The 9,046-nt window shown below is 37.6% G+C and overlaps 1 long non-coding RNA gene across 1 annotated transcript in view; it reads left to right on the plus strand.

Moving 5' to 3' along the window:
- Positions 1-8,721, plus strand: part of LOC114016561 (uncharacterized) — a 40,713-nt gene extending 31,992 nt beyond the window's left edge. Inside the window, exons 2-3 of the long non-coding RNA XR_003561078.2 lie at positions 2,385-2,442; positions 6,427-8,721. This is a non-coding gene — a long non-coding RNA (uncharacterized LOC114016561). The remainder of the gene's footprint in view (positions 1-2,384; positions 2,443-6,426) is intronic.
- Positions 8,722-9,046: the final 325 nt, after the last annotated feature.

A 9,046-nucleotide genomic window follows, 5' to 3' on the forward strand; every position in this document is an offset into this window, starting at 1 on the left:
ATGTCTAAATAATGATGATTTGGGGTTTGCAGTCCAATGAATCAACATCTCTTTTCACACATGAAGAATCACTGAGTGGAAGTAGCCTAATTATTCTTCCAGGCAAGTACCAAGGAGGTGGGTGAATCTGTGCAACCTTCAGCCCAGACTAATAAGCTAGTTTTGACCGCAGGAGTCAAACTACCTTGCTACCTGTTATGCTGTGTAGACTTATTAATACCTTACTCTGCCTGATGCATCTCACTAGGATGCAAGGTAAACATAGTTTTGTGGGGTTTGGTTTGGTGTTTTTTGTTTTTTGGTGGTTGTTTTGTTTTTTGTTTTTTTTTTTTTAAGCTAAGAAGGGATTAATTTGTAATCCTGTGTGTGTTTTCAGTATCAGTTGAATAATGAGACTGGAGGGAAAGTAATGAGAGAGAGAGTGTTTTATCCTAGATATTTTAACATATCTGAAGCACAAGCTTTCCAAATTGGTAGATGGATATGTGATGGAAGTCCCTTCACTAGGACGCTTTCCCCAAATTAAGAATGTTTCTAGGATTAGTGATATACGTCTGCCAGCTAATGCCTAATTTTACAGTATTTTTGTCTACAGTGTTTTCTGTGTGTATTAGGTAGAAACTACATTCTTTGTGTTCCAGAAACTATTTGGAGAACTAGTTTTTACATACTTAAAATTCTGAAATCTCATTTATGACAGCTGATTTGAAAAGTAAGAAAAAGATGATGTTAGAATAAAGGCAGTCCCTAAAGACTCAAATGTAAGTGGGAAAGTCAATAACACCTTTTAAATAATAGTAAACCCCAATACATTTTGCTACATAAAGTATACCACACAGCATTGCTGTGTGACATAAGTTCAATTACCTTATGGATACTAGTACATTTCTTTCTTGAAATGATGAAACCACTCTACAGTCCATCTTCTAGATCAGAGGAAGTAAACCTTTAGGTTGTGGTTTGTTTGCAAAGGAGTGTTTGCACTAGTAGGCACTCGCTTATGATGGTGCAACCAGCAGCGTTTACAATGCTGGGTCTTGAGGCTGATCTTCTATCAGATTGGCCCCACTATTTTGTGATAGTGCAAGCTTCTTTCAGCTTCAAAATACTGCTCATATCTTTTTTTTTCCACATAAGCTTTGTGCTCCTGAGATAATGTATGTGAAACTATAGATATAAGCAAGTCCCCTGTGACTTGAGTTCTAACACTGTGATGGGATTAGATTAATTTTGCACAATTCTGATTCTCATTACGAACCCTGTCAGAGAGCTGGATTCATGTTGTGCCATTTTCTATCCTCATTACCGTTTTTGTCACAAGAATGAAATTTTTCATCTGTCGTACCGACTGGAAAAGACAGCAGCCTGCAACTGTATTACGATAACCCTTCTAGCGCTGTGCAGTTTGACAGGCTGTGCCTTTCTGCTTTGTTCTCTTTAATGGTTTCTCAACCTGTGTAAAGGAGAGAAGGGATGGATATCCATCTCAAGGTATAATACATGATTAATAGTGTTGCCTGTATTCAGAGGACTGCAACTTTCCAAACTGAGCCGGTTGCAAAAAGAACAGCAAATATTAGAAGCTCTGGTACTCTAAGTGGACTCCTGTTTCATTTGCCTATGGTCCAAGAATAGAGATAAGACAAAAAATAAAGTATCTAATTCATACCTGTGTTTCCTCAAGTTCATTATTATTTTCCCTTGCTAGTACTGCATGTCCCAAATGATAGAGTTCCTCTGTAAAACAGATATGACTAACTGTCAGTATTTTACAATATTTAGCCTAAAACTTCTTACTCATAATTTCTTCTCATTACCATAGTTAAATGCCCTGAAAATTACCCTGTTTTATCAAATTCCTATCCTTCTTTTCTGTTTGTCAGCAGACCAAAGAAATATAGCTGTCCTTTAGCTATTCCTCACCCACTCTGTAATGAAAATTCCAACAGAGGGTTTTTAAATAGATATCCTTCATTTTTATAACTCATATTTGTAATATCTACTGACCTTCTTTTTAGAAGAGAAGATAACTTATGGTTCCATGTCTATATCCTCCTTGTAGTGATATCCCGATCAAACTAACTTCATGATAAGGGTGTGTGACAGTATTGCTTCTGTAAGGGCGCGCTAGCAGAGAGATGCTAGGGTGCCGCATACTTCAGTTAATAAATTTTCACCTGAGTGAGAAAGCTGCTCAAGTGCAGATGCCCAAAGGCCCCAGCTGTAACCGCCAGTGTTAATACACAGCAGCGCTTTTAAGAAGAAAAGGGAAGGAACCACAATGTGTGCCTCTTCTGGAGATGGTATTTTCAGGAGGGCTTTCTTGTGAGGCACCCTTGTAAATAATATTAATCTGACTGTTTCTTTCCCCTTTTTCCCTTCAGAAATGTATTGACTGACTAAATGATGCTTTTCTAAACTGCTCGTCCCATCCAGAATCCTGTAAGTGTTGCCATACCATGCAAGGCATTATGCAAAGGTCACTGGGCTTCATAAGTTTTGTTGTTTGTCAGGCTGATTTGTGTAACTAATCTTTTGTCAATACAGTGGCTTCCTGCAAGTAAACTCAGTTTTCTTGCATTTAAATGTAACAGGTGTGCCTGCTTATTGAATAAATACATCTAACAGCATTTCTACAGCAAACATGAAAATACGTAAAAATCTCCATCGTGCTAAATCCTTTCCCGGATGGGCATTTACAGAAACAAAGGGCTTATAAAACTTGTCTCTAGCTGCTCCTAAATGTTACAGAAGTGCACCTTTACATGAAGACATCTGGAACATAAAGTTCAACTAAATCACTGGAGACTCCATCTTGAATGCGATCTATTTCAATGTGACCTTATATCAGTGAGCCCTTGAACCTTGCCTGCTGGAAAGCAAGGTCCCACTCCAGCTATCTCTCATCCTTTCACAGAGCTATGTAACTTACACCAAGAGTGATGATTTTTTTTTTTTTTTATAAGTGGAATCAGTTTCTGTTCTTAGCTACCCTGAAGGCTTGCAACCTCACTTGGAAGGACAAAGACATACCTCTTCCTGCATAGGAAAACCTAGCTAATTCAAATTTTCTTTAATACTTGTCTTAATTCAGTAAATCATATTAGAGAAAATGCAGGGATATAATACCAACAAAAGGAACATAATTTAATAGGGAAGTTTCGCCTCAGCATTAAAACCAACTAACCTAAACCACCTATGCTTAAAGAAAGCAAGCCAGACTCCATAATTCTTGTAATATATATTATTTACTCTTTAGTGTATCCTTTTTAAATCAAGAAGCTAAGACAGAGGAATGTGCTTAAAACAAGTAATTATTCTGATCTATCCCATTATAATGGTAGCATCTTCTAAAAGCCCTTATGCTTTGTTTGCTTCAAAGATGCTATGTATAAAACAGACAGTAAAAGCTGAGTCCATGAAGTCAACAAGGTTACACCAGGAATGGCTTTTGGTCCATTTTCCTTGTAGGTACTCTTGAGCTCTGAACCTTTTGTTTCGCTTGATTGTTTAGTAAATAGAAAGGTCTCATGAAGGATCCTAATCCCCGCTGTGGAGTAGCTAAAATCTCAAAGCAATTGTAAATGTATGCTTAAGATTGCAGCAGGTTGGGGGGTGCCGGGAACAGTAGAGGAAGGAATGGTTAGTAAGTTTGTCTAAGCGACTCAGGTGCTTGTAGAAAGAAAGTTTGGGGTGGGTGGGTGGGTGGTGTTTGGGTGGTTGGGTTTTTTGGTATCTCTTCCCCTGCAACAAAATAAAAGCTAATTGCAGTGTACTGTCTTCACTTACACGTGACATGCCATGTTCTGTATCTCAGACATGTCAGGACTTTAAGATTCTTTTCCTGAGTTCCTTTGTAGGTCTGTAAAGTGCCCATGGAATATTAGGAGGCGCTTACAGCCATGTCACCCTGAAAATTTCCCTTTAGGAAGGGACACATCTACTTGGAAGACGAACAGGAATGCTATACCAAAACAAAGATAAAATCAGAAAATGCAGCAGAAATTACTAATGTGTCAAAATAAAGAGGGAGCTTTATCCTCTGAGGAAGACAAGTAGTCCCATTCTAATTTTTTTTTTTTTTTTTTTTTTTTTTACAGTTTACAGGGAAGATGTGTATCACTAAGAAATCACTTATTGATCCTTTGGGGGAAAATGTTGAAGTACCTATCGCATATGTTACTGGCCTACTAGTTTTGGCCCTTGCTTCTCCAGCCTCCTAAGATCATTTCTCTCCTCTACCATATGGCAGATTTCATGATGGAGGGAACCCTTAGGTACAAAGAGAATTGATCTTTGCAGCCTCACATTTTCTGGGAGGATGAGGTTGGAGTGGGAAATGCACTGTTTTCCTCTTCTCTTTTCCCTTGTCCAACTCCTATTTTGCTGTGATACCGTTACGAAAAAGTGGTGCAGATTCAGATTTCCCTGGGTTATAAACCGAAATACAATAAAAAGCAACAAAATGGAAATCAAACGTAATTTCTAATCTGCTCTGACTAGTGTGTGACTAAAGAAACATCAGTCCTCTGTGCTGCTAGTCAGGCATGTTCTTGCAGTCCGCACCTATACTTTAGAGAATCAGAATAGCGTGAAACTTCTCGCTTTTAAATTCATCCATGAAAGTTTGTGGCTTGATTTATGAATGCTTAGGAGCACAGCTGTAAATTCAAACACATTCTTGGTAAGTGGACATGGTACTTAACTGAAAATCAGTTTTAGAAAGGATAATGTAGGTGAATGTCTAAGCAGATTGAAAGGTTTCTTAAGTTATTGTATTTGGTCCTCAGAAGTAAACTTGGAATAAAAAAATAAGTTAATGCAATTAAAAAAATGAATCACTTGTTACACGGGGTTAAAAATGGACTGATTTTGCTTACTTGCCTCCCCTGATAAGTCATTATCTAATTGTCATGATTCATAAATTTTGTGTTTGTTAAACTATTGCTAAATGCCCACATTACTGATTTACGGTGTTTTTTTAACTTGACTGAAACTGTAGCTACTGCATCGAGAATTGTTTTGCCTGTTGCACACTTTTTAATTCTCAAATCCAAATACCTTTGTCTAATACAAACTGAATGGAAAAATGGTAGAGCAGAGTCAGATCCCCTGAGCATACACCTTCAGACTTTTGGACTATCCTGCATGCTGTTTCACAGGTAGAATGAACTCGTGGTTACTTGGAGTCAGGGAATACACAACTCTCTTTGATTTGCTAGATATTATAATCTAGTAAAATATTTTCTGGTTTGTATTATATGCTTAAACTATGCTAGGCTCATGATGGTAATGATAAAAGCCTCTACTGGCACCATTGTCACAATTTGCAACTGTTCTTTTGGACACTACTGTCTAAAGCTCTTCGGTGATTGATCTGGTGGTAGTTTCTATCTTGGTTAATTATTTCCCCATCAGAGATTTTTAAGTCAGTAAAACAATGTATCTGTCCAAGTGTCTTCCTATTTCTGAAAAATTAAATGTTCTAACAACCTTTTTTAGACTTCGTAGGTTTTGAATTTCTTTTTTCTTTCCCAATGAAGAGCAGAGTCTGAAAATGTATGTCATTTAGGTTAACAAGGACTTGTGAAAGAAATATTTTTGTAATTCCTATCTATTAACACACAAAGGATTTGTGCTGGTTCCAGCTTAAGAGGATCATTGCTTTTGAAAGCAGGCTACAGTTTTTGGTTCTGGTTCCACTCCATGTTCCCCAAGACATGGGCCATTTGTTTTCATCTTTGAAATTCTTTTAGAAGAACAGAACTGGAAAATGTTCCTTTATTTTTTTGGCCTTTGGAAGTAAAAATGTGATCCTTTGTTGCCAGTGTGCAGAGGACAAAAACAGTAGTCTGGAGGCAGTGAACTGTATTAAACCACATTTTTAAATGTTGCCATATCTTGTCGTAACCCCAAATCTTTCAGAGGAAAGATGGTCTTTGGTTGGTGTAACTTCATGGCAGTTTAGGTACTGCTAAAGAGCGACAGATGAAATCCATCATGTGGAAAAAAAAATCCAGTGTAATACTTCTGATTGTCAGAGTATGTGAGCCAAGAGGTAGTAATCACAGCTAAGAAACAGCCCTCATCTTTTTTTTTTTTTTAATATGTTTTTTTGAATAGTAAAAAATAAATAATCACTCTGGACATAGAAAGCAAGTAGCTGAATTTTCTACTGCCTCTTGGTCAACACAGTAGAGCATGCAGGCTTTGAATTAGATAAGTAGTGATGGTTGATTGAAACAGGACAATTTTTTTTTAAAGTAGAACTCTCGAAGTTGTTTTTAGGAGCCATAGTGTTTCCAGAAACATACTGTGTTTTATATAGAGGCAGTTTTAATTAAGTAATTGCTTGCAGTTACAAAAAGGTGATGTATATTTTTTTTTTTTTAAGAAAATGCCAAAATCTTTTTTTTTTTTTTACAGGTATCAAAGGGGCCTTTATGAACAATGGCCAAAATAAGACATCTCATCTTCAGTGTGATAAAGTTGCATTTCAAAGATGTTGGAAATGATGGATCAATAAACATAAGACATCACCAATTCTAGCTCTTCCTTAGAGAGAAAAAGTGGGGCCAGGAATACATGATATTGTTTCATTTCAGTTTTAGTTAAAAGCCTTCAATGATGCAAGAGAATAAAATAGCTTTTATGAATCTGGAACTATGAAATTAAGTGTAGTAACTTCATTTTTTTAACTTTTTGATACATGTGACCCTACACTTTCAAAACAGTTTGCATGCAAATGCTAGAAATTAACTCGAATTAAGGAAACACAATGTGGTGTTGTATGATGTGGGGGAAGGATTTCTTGTTAGGAATGGGTGGATCACATGGTCCTGGGTTAAGTGCAGGATGCTCCCTTGCTGCTGTATGTGCTTACTGTCAATATTCATCCATGTTGCAATTTCCATTTCAATTCCAAACCTCAAAATTGCTGTGCTCTTGTATAATACGCTCCTGGCACTAAATCGTGCTACCTACTGATGTTTAGTGACCTGAATGAAATTGTTTTGATGTAATTGACTGGCATGCTTTGTGCGTAGCAATAAGTCTGTTCAGCAAAGGCTATATTATGTTTTTAAGTCATAAAAAAAAAAGACTTGTCTATTTAAGATTTTTAAAAACCATGCAGGCCCATCGATTTCATCCACAACAAGAGGTAAAATAGATCAAAAAATACGCCAACTTAAAAGCCAGTGCTCTAAAATGGCACTTCACTGGTTCTCCCTGTTTTCACATTATAAACTGTATTTTCTCCTATTCTGATAGAGTTCTCTGACCAACACTGTGCTGCTCTGAACTGGGAACACAGATTTAGCTCTCTTTTGGAAGTAGGCTGGGTACAGTTGCCAAAAAGAAATGCTCTGTACAGCAATAAGAACATGCAAGGTGATGGGTATAAGTTGTTTATTTAAAGTCTGTACTGCATACAAAGCTTACTGTTTAGAGGTGCATCAGCACAGTATTTAAAACTTTTTTTGAAAATTTTGTTGGCTTAGATTTAAATGTATCTTCCGATCCTGCACCTGTGTTCTCAGTGCCAATGATTTCCGTTATAGTCATCACAAAATATTTTGTCTTCACGAAGAAAAGTAATTGGTTGTTTATATTTTGTCAGCTTTGAGAGGATGTTTTTATCATCTGGCTGGTGGGGGGAAACAGCAGAGTAAAGGGAAATGGTGAAGCTCCCTTACTTGGGAACCAAGTAACAGATGGTAGAGGTTGAATCCTTTTTTAATGGTTTTCTATCATAATAAACAACTACTATTGCTCTCTTTCCCTCACAGGCTTCAAAGCTGGTCCTCTGATTGCTGGCTTTGAAGGATAAGGATGAAGGGATGTGATTGCACAAGAGTAGGAATCCCAGACCCAATTCCTACTTTCATTACATGTATTTCTGTGAGACAGCTTGTAATTCTGGTTATTAAAGAGAAAGACTCCCTATGGCATGACTGTTTCTTGCTGTCTGGCATACTGGACAGGTCTCTTGTGTTATTCAGCTTCTAGGTGATAACCAGATATGTTTGAATGAAGGGATAAGTCGCTGTTCGTCATTCACCACTATGATGCATTCACCTTCTGGCCTTGATAGCCATGAAAGGTCTGGTAGCTCCCTTCAGGCTGTTATTTGCCCTCTGGAAAAGATCCCATATCTGTCTTAAATCTGCGTTTTGATAATTTTGCCAGATCCTGCAGAAAGTCACAACATTTTTTGCTGAGGAACACAGTAGTAATTTCATCTAGCTCTTTTTGGCTACCAGTATCTGCAAGAAGTCAGTCCCTACTTGCTGTGCCACCTCAGATTTTCATCACCTCTGAGGAGCAGCTATAAATTTCTCTTGGACCTGGCTGCTCCTGTCTGGGCTTATTGCCCGTATGTCTAAACGTTAGATGTCGTGACCTGGCCCCTTGTTCTTTGTAGTATGCCGCTTAATTTCAGCAGGAAAACTTAACTTGTACTTCTTGATACAGGTTAGGGACAAAATGACGTCCTCTGAAGTAATGCCCTTTCCTGATGGGAGAAATGCCCATCAGGTCTGCACAGCTTTGGCTCACTAAACCCTCTAGACAAAGCCACAACTTGTGTGATACCCATTGCCTTCACTTTTGTTGCTACCTCTGGGTTGCTTTTGTTTGGCTTTATGGTTTTGGTTTGGGGTATGTGGGGGATTTGGACGGAGTTGTGTGTCAAATTTCTGTCCCATAGCTGTAGGTTCGGATTCCTCCTGGCTAGCTTAAGTCAATGCCTTTAAGACTACCTTTTTCCTTTTTTTTTTTTTTTTTTTTTTTTAATCCTCCACTAGCTTTGGGGCCTACCTTCAGACTTTAGGAAAATCTTAACAAAAGAATGCTGTGAAAAATTAGTATCAAGACCACTATGTATACGTATTCTAAACATTCGTACGTTGTATTACGAAACGTTTTTATGGCTGTAAACAATTCCATTAGAGCTGTAAAGATAATTTGTCCTGATTGTTCCTTGGAATAAAGATGGTAACCTCATGATCCCAAACCTTATTTTAAAGAAATATAAAGCTGGTAA

This window comes from Falco cherrug, chromosome 4, assembly GCF_023634085.1.
Source record: "Falco cherrug isolate bFalChe1 chromosome 4, bFalChe1.pri, whole genome shotgun sequence".
Lineage (NCBI taxonomy): Eukaryota > Metazoa > Chordata > Aves > Falconiformes > Falconidae > Falco > Falco cherrug.